At 42.4% G+C, this 11,467-nt stretch overlaps 1 long non-coding RNA gene across 1 annotated transcript; it reads right to left on the bottom strand.

Moving 5' to 3' along the window:
- Positions 1-3,143: 3,143 nt before the first annotated feature.
- On the bottom strand, positions 3,144-10,340 carry LOC118804409. Its single transcript, XR_005006986.1, has 3 exons — positions 10,235-10,340; positions 7,305-7,433; positions 3,144-3,339 (listed from the first exon to the last, which is right to left on the bottom strand). It is a non-coding gene; the product is annotated as an uncharacterized LOC118804409 (long non-coding RNA).
- Between the last annotated feature and the right edge of the window lie 1,127 nt (positions 10,341-11,467).

Here is an 11,467-nt window from a genome sequence, read left to right on the forward strand (position 1 = left end):
TTTCTACACTCATTGTCCATTTTATCAGCTCCACTTACTATATAGGTGCACTTTGTAGTTCTACAGTTACAGACTGTAGTCCATCTGTTTCTCTGATACTTTGTTAGCCCCCTTTTACCCTGTTCTTCAGTGGTCAGGACCCCCATGGACCCTCACAGAGCAGGTACTATTTGGGTGGTGGGTCATTCTCAGTACTGCAGTAACACTGGCGTGGTGGTGGTGTGTTAGTGTGTGTTGCGCTGGTCTGAGTGGATCAGACACAGCAGTGCTGCTGGAGTTTTTAAACTCTGTGTCCACTCACTCTCCACTCTATCAGACACTCCTACCTTGTCAGTCCACCTTGTAGATGTAAAGTCAGAGACGATAGCTCTTCTGCTGCTGCACAGTTTGTGTTGGTCATCCTCTAGTCCTTCAGCAGTGGTCACAGGACGCTGCCCACAGGACAACGAGCGTAGTGTGAATGTAAACATCTTACAACTTTCTTTTACAGTCCACCAGGTTCTAGGTATTAAGCAGATAAGTGAGGGTTTGGGACAGACTCCTCCCAGTAGAATGTTCCCTGTAAATGATGATTTTGTATATATTTTAGTTAAGTGACCCTTATTAGTCCCACAACGGGGAAATTTGACCTCTGCATTTAACCCATCCGTGCAGTGAAACACCACATACACACTAGTGAACACACATACTAGGGGGCAATGAGCACACCTGCCCAGAGTGGTGGGCAGCCCTATCCACAGCACCCAGGGAGCAGCTGGAGGGTTAGGTGCCTTGCTCAAGGGCACTTCAGTCACATACTCTTGGCTCAGGGGATCGAACCGGCGACCTTCCGGTCATAAGGCTGCTTTCCTAACCTCCAGCCCACGACTGCCCCACAATATTTAGCTTATTATTATCTCTACTAGTGTGTTGGGTTTAAATAGATCATGACATAATCATTATAAATATCCAAGCTCTAATATTTCAATGTTTTTTTTCCCTGCAGTATGATCTAATTTGGTCGAATGGTCCACATACACCTACATATTACATAAATAAAGATCTGACTGATTGATAGCAGTTGTGAAACTCAGCCATACATCGTTAAGTTTTGCTGAGTTTTAAAAAAGGGAGAAATATTATTTTTAGTTGACAAAACCACCCAGTAATAATATTACATAAGAGTTGCGTCATATTAAGTACATAAAGCTCAGTGCCAGGAGATGTTTGGGAGTCGTCGGGAGCTGGCAGGTGATGACAGGTAGCAGCAGAAGGAGAAACGCTGTAACGAGCAGCCATTAGGATAAAGGGCTTAACGAGCGTTTGTGCTGGAATGAATGAGGACAGTCAGGCTGACTTGACAAAGAGTTCTTTTAAAAGCCTCGCAAAGCCAGAGAGGGATAATAGTTTGGCTGAGAGGAAACCTCTGCTTCTCACCGCACTCGCCCCCCCCCCCAATCTCCCTCCTTCCTCAGCACTAAGCCTGTGCCAGGCCTTTCAAATGCTAATGTATTTGAGGAGAGAGAGAGAGAGAGAGAGAGAGAGAGAGAGAGAGAGAGAGAGAGAGAGAGAGAGAGAGAGAGAGAGAGAGAGAGAGAGAGAGAGAGAGAGAGAGAGCGAGAGAGAGAGCGAGAGCGAGAGAGCGAGAGAGAGAGAGAGAGAGAGAGAGCGAGCTTTGGTCCGGCTTAGGGAAGGCCCGGCCCTCCACTGCCTGCTAATGTTTAGGAGGCCCTATATGGGGAATGGTTAAAAAAAAAAAAGGACTTATAAAAGTCCCATATTGGGAGAAAATGGGATTTTCCACAATAAATAAACGAGTGTAACGTCAGTGAGTGGGACGTTTGATGTAAACACTGCAAAAGTACCAAATCCTAAAGTGCCCGTATATCCACACAGTCCATATGAAGAAACGAAACTTTGTCACAAGCTGTTTAAAATTCCTTGTGGGCACATTTGCATAAACCGGCCTACATCGACTGTTTTAGTATTTGGGTCGTTCAGTAAACTGCAAAGTAGCAGAACGTGCAGATAGCATGTCTGGTAGTTCATATCAGAGCTAACAGCATGAATACGAGCGGAGAAAAATACCCAAACAAGAGATTGTGCCTCTGCATGGCCACCAAACTATTATTATATTAATAATTATATTAATAATATAAATAATAATTATTTTTTTAAATAATAGAAACCATTAAAAATGCTGTTGGCTCCTGGTGGTGTCCGACAATCAGTAATGGGACACACACTCAATGATTTCTGTCTTGTTTATTACTTTTCAAGCCTAAAGTGAGCATTAATTCATTTGTTCATCAGACCAGTTAAACAGTAATGACCAGCAGGAGTGACCAGGTTCACCAACGAAAACGAAATGATTTGTCTAATTAACTGAAAAGTAAGGTGAGTAAGAGAACGGAAACATTAGCAGGACCAAAACTGGTGTCTGTTTCCTTTACGTAGGTCAGTATTTACTGTTTTATTTAGGTTAGTATTTTGTTGTATTGCCCTTCCTTTGTTTAACAGCTTGAAGCCTTGTAGTCATGGAGTGCATGAGTTTGCACTGATGGTCAGTCAGGCTTGTAGGATGTTCTCTTTTGGGCGGTCAGACTGTGGCAGGATATATATAGAGATATGTGTATAGATATTTTGAAATTTATATTATGAGATATTTTGAGAGCTGTCAAAGGAAACAATCACATTTAATCACATTCTGTGTAGTTAATTGCAAATAATCTTATTTGCTCAATTTAAAAGCAGTGATCTGTTTTAAAAGCATCGCTACAGTCATATGCAAAAGTGTGTGCGCCCCTGGTCAAATTCCATGTTGTTGATTTAAGTGAATAAGTGAGCACACCATCTACAGAGACACACTTCTGCACATTTTAATGCACAATTACTGTTTATTTACTGAATTTAACACAACAAATGTGGTCTGTGCAAATGTTACGGCACATTTAATTTTAGTTTTATTTTTTCCAATATGTTAAACTCAATAGCAAATAGCAAATCAATAGAAATTGTGCACTAAAATTTGTCATATTTAAGTGTTTTCTGTGTAAACATTATTTTTTTTACTATAAAAAACAATATTAAAATTAAATACACATATATATTTGTGTATAGAATTTTAATATAAAAAAAAACCATGAATGCTTACAAATGGACCGTATACACAGACAACTGTGGACGACTCTTTGAAGTCCAGCCGTGGCGTATCTGTGGTTGTGCTGAGGGCATCTGACCATTAGAGCTCCATCTGAAGCCAGTGACCTTTCCTGAGCCTCCAGGAGAACGTTCTAATGTAATTATCAGCCTGCTTCATTCCTCTGAGGGGTTCTTCATCAGATGGAGTAACTCTATCTGCTGCAGCGTTCCTCATTAAGATAAAGGAGATAAGGGGACGATAAATCAGTGAAGGTTCGTTTCAGAGAGGAGAGCCGGCACCAGCCAACACATCCTGGGTTCTGCTAAATATTTGCGAAAAAATATTTTTTTTACTTTTATCAGCAGCCTGCAGACTCCCCTCACCAAGCTAGAACAAAGCACGCTGCATATACTATGACTATGTATATATTCTGTAATAAAAATAATAAATGGTAAACAAATTAAAAACACAATAAACCAATAAGAAAATCTTCATTTCACATTTCAGCATAAAATTTTGGAGTTCTTATGTGTGCAGCAGTGAATTAGTTCATTGAATTATGTAGCTGTAACTGTTTGAAAATGGTTCTATATAGCACCAAAAACGGTTCTGCTGTTTTACAATGTCAGGTTTGTAGCTATATTTTTGGTATCTGAAGTATATCTGAAGAACCATTCCACCATGCAAAGAACCCTTTAAGCATGAAATGGTTCTATATAGAACTCCTTGTTCTAAATAGAACCTTTACCTTAAAGATCTTTCTTTTTTGGTGCTTTTTGAAAGCTACTTAAAGGGGAACCAATCCACCAATTTTTAAAAGAATTCTACATAATTCAGTGGTTAAGATGTAAACAGAGTCATTCAGAGTGGTTTGGTGTGAAACGCTCTGTTCTAGAGAAACTGACCGAGTCAGAACTGTTCACAGTGGTGGTGATAGGAACCAGACGTCCACCTCTAAAAGCTCCCTCACAGAAAGTTCCTACATGAAATGGTTATGAATTCACTGTTATGGTTATTTTACTCAATTAATTTTAATCCATTCATGGTGGAGGGATACATGCAGGGTGCTGTGAGGAAAAATAGTCCCCAAAGAAAACTTATTATTTCAGATTTTCCACTATTTTCCATCATCAACATTCCATATAAACTCAGAAGACTCGTGTAGGTTCACTGCTGGTTCTGGATAGTAAATAAAATGTCTATATGTGTGTTGTAGTCATGGCGACCCCTGGTTCCTATCACCACCACTGTAGAGACATCTGAACCATTTCACACCACTCTTTTTTGGTGGGATTCCCCTTTAACTCAGTTGTGTGAGCTGAATAACATTCATAAGTAAACCAAACAGTTGTTTTGAGTGTGAGTTTTGCTGACGAAGCGATTCTGAACTTTCCCTTTAAGTCCAGGTGTTTGGATGTATGTGACCAGAGCAGAAGGTTTGCCGCTGTGATGGATGTGATGGATGTGGTGTGTGTGGGGGGGGGATGTGGGTAATTAAGCAGGCTAATAGGGTGTGACTAATGAAGATGAGAGTTAATTCTGGAGCGCTTCTTTCACCGTGAGCACAATGGCACTCTGTGCACGACTCCGCTGAGCCTTTTCACGTCTGCTCGGCTTTTGTCTTCTCTGCTGGACGTGTTTCCCGTTCCTCAGCAGCGTCCAGCTCCAGAACCGGACTAGCCGGCCTCGCCTGCTGACGGACAGTTTTCAGGAGCGTGGTGGTGTTTTACTGAATGCAGTGTGTATATATGTAGATGGGTCATTCTACAGAAACGTCCACTTTCCTGTCTCTCCATAGGAGTCACTGGTGTTACTGATCCTCATTGGTGTTACACATAATAAAGGAAACACCAGAGACATTTTTAATGAGCAATGCATTTTACAGAATGGCTGCTACAAAAGCATCAAACCACATGTTGTCCATCATGGAATATCCACCAAAATACGAAATTTAATCCATTTGTTCTATTTTTTCACAGTGACCTCAGAATAAAGTCGGTCACACCAGTGACTTCAGCTAAAAGCTTCATATGAAATCATGAGCTAAATGAGAAAATCTCTGATAACTGAAAGACTCAGTGGACTCACCATGAGCTTTTCTTCATAGATCCTCAGAAAACAGGTAAAAGGAAGTCGAGTGATGTCATCAGCGTGACTTTTATTTCAAAATAAGAGATTTTTTGTTACACAGTAACACCAGTGACACGACTCCTGGGGACACAACTCTCATTATATATTTTATAATATTTATTTGTTTTCTTTATGTCATTTAATCTATATATTTCATAGTCATGTATAGATTATTGCAGTTAAAATTGCAGAAAAATGTGTTTTTTACCTCAAAATATGTCCTCAGCCTTCACACATGACTGTGAGGACGAGCTCTTCTGTGGTGCTTGGAATTCTAGATAATTGATTTAATAACCAATATTGCTAAATTGAGGCTCAAGAAGGTGTAATTGTTAAAATAACTTATTGTTCTATTTTAAAATATAAATAAATTGTAACCCTAACATGTTTTTTCAGTGTAATATATCTGTAAACGCTAGAATGACCCAGATGTACAGCAGACCGGCACTGTCAGAACTTCATCACTTTATAGAAGGAAAAATGGATCTTTACTGTAATGTAAGTCAATGTAAAGTTTTATTTCGACTAGTTTTATCTCTGTCGGTTCGTTCGTGGACGAATGTTTATACGCTGTTAAAAACGGCTGATAGTTTTAAAGAAAAGAGAAAGATGGCAGAGCTGACCGAGACGGGTGTGGGTCACACGGCTTTTCCCATCACTGTCCTGCTCCCGTCATGTTCCAGCAGGAGGAACGACAGACTTTCATTTTCTTCTCAAACAAACTTTTTCTTTCTTTTCTCTCTTGTTTCTCTCTCCCCCCTCCCTCTCTCTCTTTCTCCTCTCTCTCTCTCTCTCTCCCTCCCTATTTCTCTTTCTCCTCTCTCTCTCTCTCTCTCTCTCCTACTTCTCCTCCCTTTCTCAGTCCTCTCACCCTCTTTCTTCTCTCTCTTCTTGCTGTTTTTCCCTCTCCTCTTTCTTCTTCTGTCTGTCTCTCTCCCCCTTTCTCTTTCTTTCCCTCGATCCCCTTCTCACTCCTCACTGTTTCTCTCTCTTTCTCCCTCTTTCTCTCTCCTCTCTGTTCTGTTACTCTCTCCCCCCCTCTCTCTTCTCTCTTCTTGCTCTCTCCTCTCTCTCTCTCTGTCTGTCTGTCTCTCATCTTTCTCCTTCTTTTTTAATCTTTATTTTTATCTTCTCTCTTTTTTCTCTCTCCCCCTTTATTTCTTCCCTTTTCTCTCTACCGCCCTTTCTCTTTCTCTTTCTCTCTCTCTCCCGCTCTGTTATCTATTTCTGTCTGTCTGTCCGTCTATCTCTTTGTCTCTCCTTTGTCTATCTCTCTCTCCCTTTCTGTCTGTCTCTCTCTCTGTTCTACTTCTCTTCCCTTTCTCTATCCTCTCACCCTCTGTTACTCTCTCTCCTTTCTCTCATCTTTCTCCTTCTTTCTTATTTTATCTTCATTTTTATCTTCTCTCTTTTTTTCTCTCCTTTTCTCTCTCCCACGCTTTGTCTTTCTCTTTCTCTCTCTCTCCTTCTCCCTCTCCTCTTGCTCTCTGTTGCTCTATTTCTGTCTGTCTGGCTGTCTCTCTCTCTCTCTGTTGCTCTTTCTATCTCTCCCTCTCTATCTCCCTTTCTGTCTCTCTCTTATTTCTCCCTTTACCTATCATATCACTGTTATTCTCTCTTTCATCTCTCTCTCTTCTTACTCTATTTTTTCTGTTTCTCTCTTCTTTCTTTCTGTCTCTCTGTCTCTCCCCCTTTCTTTTTCTCTCCCTTGATCCTCTTCTCTCCCCTCTCGCTGTTACTCTCTTTCCCCGTCTCTCTCTCCTCTCTCTCTCCTCTCCTCTCTTCTCTTCTCACTATATTACTCTCTCTCTCTGTCTCTCTCTCTATCTCTCTCCTCTCGCTCTGACACTCTCTTTCCCTCTCTCGCTTCTCACTGTCTGTTACTCTATCTCTTTTTCTCTCCTCTTTGTCTCCTCCCCTTTTTCCTCTGTTTCTCTCTCTCTCTCTCTCTCTCTCTCTCTCTCTCTCTCTCTCTCTCTCTCTCTCTCTGTGTGTGTGTAATTGGAGGAGTGTGTGTGTGTGTGTGTATGTGTATGTGTGTGTTTGTGATTACCCAGCATGCTCGAGTGGGAAAAATTTTCCCAGAGAATCTGCCGTTTTCACTGCCGGCCCTCACAGCGCTCTGACCGCTGCCTTCTCTGACCCTCGCCGTCCGCTCGCTCGGGCTGCTGATTTACGCGACCTGCGGAGAGACGGAGGTCAGAACACAGGTCAGGATGCAGGTCAGGAGAGTTTATCGTCACTGCGCAGTGAGGTTTAGCTCTGATCTGAGGGGTCTGTAGATCTGAGCTGCTTCAGGACCACCCAGGGAGATGCTGTGGAGCAGACGGAGACCCTCTGAGTCACAGCAGCTATAATCACATACGTCTAATTCTGTATGGAGATATTTCAGGACAGCTTCGCCTGTAATGTAACCTGATCTGACGCCATAATGAAACGTTGATCATTAATCAGTCGATTAAACTCTGAAGGTCTGTATGACGGTCCACACTTCGTCTCCACACTCAGAACTACAGAATCAGCATGTTAGTTTCACTGTAGATACCAGAGGTGTGGACTCGAGTCATGTGATTTGGACTCAAGTCTGACTCGAGTCACAAATTTGATGACTTTAGCCTCGACTTGAGAAAATCGAGAAAGACTTGGGACTCGACTTTGACCTCGACACCAATGACTCGGACTCTGACTCGGACCTGAACATCTTGAATCAGAAAGACTCGAGACTCAAAGCGGAAGAAACGTGGAGGGTCTGGCTGCAGACGAGATGCTACACCGCCGGTTATTTTTAATGGGAATGAATTCGTTTCCTGCTGTAAACTGAAGAAAGAGCAACGTCGTCAGATGCCTTTCTGATCTTATGCTCGACTTCAGAAGACGAGAGAAACATAAGAGCTCAACTTCACCTCCATAAGCTGGAAACACACAAAGCATCAACATCATCAAGGCACTTAAACTCCAGCCTTACTGGAGAAACTCACCGGGCGAACTGACCGTTTTCCTCACGGCAGCAAAACAAAAGAAGCCCAGCTCTCTCTGTTCGACTTCATGAGGCTGAAGTTGACTTTTTGTTTGCCAACTTCGTATTGGAATTTTCCGTTCCACCTTAAAAGGTGCAGCAGTGAAGTGCCTGAACGTGACTGCTGCACCATTTAAGGTGGAACGGAAAATTCTATTAAGAAGCTGCTGGCAAAACAGTCAACGTCAGCTTCGTACATTCACCATCGTTTTGCTGTCTTTTCTGTAAACTTTGTTCAGTTCGCTGGTTTTGGTTTCTGTTGTCTAAATTAAGCTCAAACTAGTGGTTGTTTTTAGTTGGCTGAGCTAGTTTTTATTTTAATCCTGTGCAGCCAACGTTCCCAAAAACACAACACACACTAACCACACTAACACCACGTCAGTGTTACTGCAGTGCTGAGAATGACCCACCACCCAAATAGTACCTGCTCTGTGAGGGTCCATGGGGGTCCTGACCACTGAAGAACAGGGTAAAAGGGGGCTAACAAAGTATCAGAGAAACAGATGGACTACAGTCTGTAACTGTAGAACTACAAAGTGCACCTATATAGTAAGTGGAGCTGATAAAATGGACAATGAGTGTAGAAACAAGGAGGTGGTCATAATGTTATGCCTGACCGGTGTGTGTATTACATACTGAATCATTGAAAGTAGTTCTTAAATGACTCTCAGGAGAATCATTCAGCAGCCAACAAAGGAAACCCGCTCTTTAATACTTAATCAGTCTGAGAAGCTGGATGTCCCCAAACTTTTGTCTGGTGTTGTAGGTGCTCAGGAATGGAGGCAGTTTCTGTTGAGAGGCTTAAACATGATAAACAACCACATCATACAAGCTTATAATAAACGACGAACTACAATCCAGTTAAGCATGAGTCCGAATCCGAGTCAGTTGAACATGAGGCTGAGTTGCAAGTCATTTAAGCACAAGTTCAAGTCATAAGTCAGTTAACTCTGAGTCAGTTAAGCGCGAGTCAGTTCAAGTCTGAGATGTGAGCTGGTTGAGCATGAGTCAATTAAGTGCAAGTCAGAGTCGAGTCGTTAGTTAAGCATGAGTCCAAGTCACTAGTCAGTTGAGTCCAAGTTGAGTCACACATTGGATGCGCACGAGTTTGAGTCAAGTTGTGAGTCAGTTAAGCACAAGTCCAGGTTGTCACTTAACGGTTTAGTTAAGCATGAGTCTGACTGTTGACTTGCGAGCCAGTTCAACCTTAAGTTGGAGACGTTAGTTGGTTGATCATGAGTCAATTAAGTGCAAGTAATAGTCGAGTTGTGAGTCAATTAAGCACGAACTGAGTCCAAGATGCAAGTCAGTTGAGCATGAGCCACTTAAGTGCACGAGTCAGAGTCACAAGTCAGTTAAGCATGAGTCTGAGACAAGTCGTGAGTTAAGCACGAGTCCAAATCACTAGTCGAGTCCGAGTCCAGTCATGAGTCAGTCAAGCGTGAGTTCAAGTCGTGAATCAATTAAGTGTGAGTCTATGTTGTGAGTCAGTTAACCGCCAGTCTGAGTCGCAAGCCAGTTAAGTGTGAGTCAGAGTTGCGAGTCAGTTAAGTGTGAGTTTGAGTTGTGAGTCAATTAAGTGTGAGTCTAAGTTGTGAATCAGTTAACAACGAGTCCAAGTCTCAAGCCAGCAAGTGTAAGGCCGAGTTGTGAGTGGGTTGAGTGTGAGTTAAAGTCATGAGTCAGTTATATGTGAGTCTATGTTGTGAGTCAGATAACCGCAAGTCCAAGTCATTAGCCAGTTAACTGTGAATTTGAGTTGTGTCAGTTAACCATGAGTCCAAGTCACAAGCCGGTTGTGAGTCAGTCAAGCGCAACTCCAGTGCGTCTCGACCCCGAGTCACTGTCGTCAGTCCCATCTCTGCAGTCTGTGATCTGTAAATATAGATAAAATATCAATATTTTGAAGCTTAATGTCAGAACATTACAGTGACGGCTCGTTTGCTGTGTTTTGGCCAAACTGTTACCGTTAAACGGTGGAAAGTTCCGTCTGTTCTTTACTGTCTATCGTTCTCTCTCCTCTCCAGGAAATCCTTCCTCCCAGTCACGTCCCGTCTGCTGCGGCCTCTGATGGCAGCCGTGTGTTTATATGAGTTTCAGATCAATGTCCTGCAGCTCGAGCCCAGAGCGATCAATACACAACCCTCACACGGCTCCACTCAGCGAGGCCCAGAGCTTTAGAAGAACTGCTAGTTTCAAATCACGAACGTTGAATAAACAACTACAAACGTCATTACAGATATTTTACACTACAGTCATTACTTACATGGCTCTGTTTTAATGGGTGTGTCTCAAAACCTAGTGAGCTCTACATAGACCGCACTTTACGTCACAATATGCGCTCCCGACAAGAAGGCTGTCCCAATTCTTAGATATCTCAAATACGCTGCCTACTGAGGTCTCATTTTGGCCGAATATCGAGAGAGCATCAGATGTTTCCTCAGCCGCTGAGACAATCCCGCGATGCAGCGCGGCGCAGCTTTTGTCTGAAGATGGCAGAAGCGCTTCACCAAGCAGCGACATCATCTTCAAACGTAAGTTATTCTGATTTTCTGGGGTATTTATCTGTTTTCTAGTCATAAAGGTGCACAAATAGCCAAGACTTTCCACGTTTGACCACAACTGTTGTCTATTTTGCTGTTTCATTCAGAGCAAATACAGTTAAAATCGCTATATAAGCTGCCAGAGCAGATCCATGTTGGCTAACTGTGATTCTGGCGGCTGAGGTAAGTAAATGCCGGTCTCATGCAGTGGGCAGGAACAAGCGGCGACGTGACTGTTGTCCAACTAGAGCGTCTCATTTATCTGCCTTATAAGGACAGATGACGGTTGGAACTCTGCCTATGTAGACAGCGGCTACTTAGAGAGCTCTCTAGGTTTTGAGACACACCCTCTGTCTGCATTTAACGTTTTCATTTTCTGGTTGAAGCTATTTTTCTTCTTTTTTAAAATAAGAGTTAGTATATAAACACTGTTTACAAAATGATTTACCCCCATATATACACCGATCAGGCATAACATTATGACCACCTCCTTGTTTCTACACTCATTGTCCATTTTATCAGCTCCATTTACTATGTAGGTGCACTCTGTAGTTCTACAGTTACAGACTGTAGTCCATCTGTTTCTCTGATACTTTGTTAGCCCCCTTTTACCCTGTTCTTCAGTGGTCAGGACCCCCATGGACCCTCACAGAGCAG

This window comes from Colossoma macropomum, unplaced genomic scaffold (assembly GCF_904425465.1).
Source record: "Colossoma macropomum unplaced genomic scaffold, Colossoma_macropomum, whole genome shotgun sequence".
In the NCBI taxonomy this organism is placed as follows: Eukaryota; Metazoa; Chordata; class Actinopteri; order Characiformes; family Serrasalmidae; genus Colossoma; species Colossoma macropomum.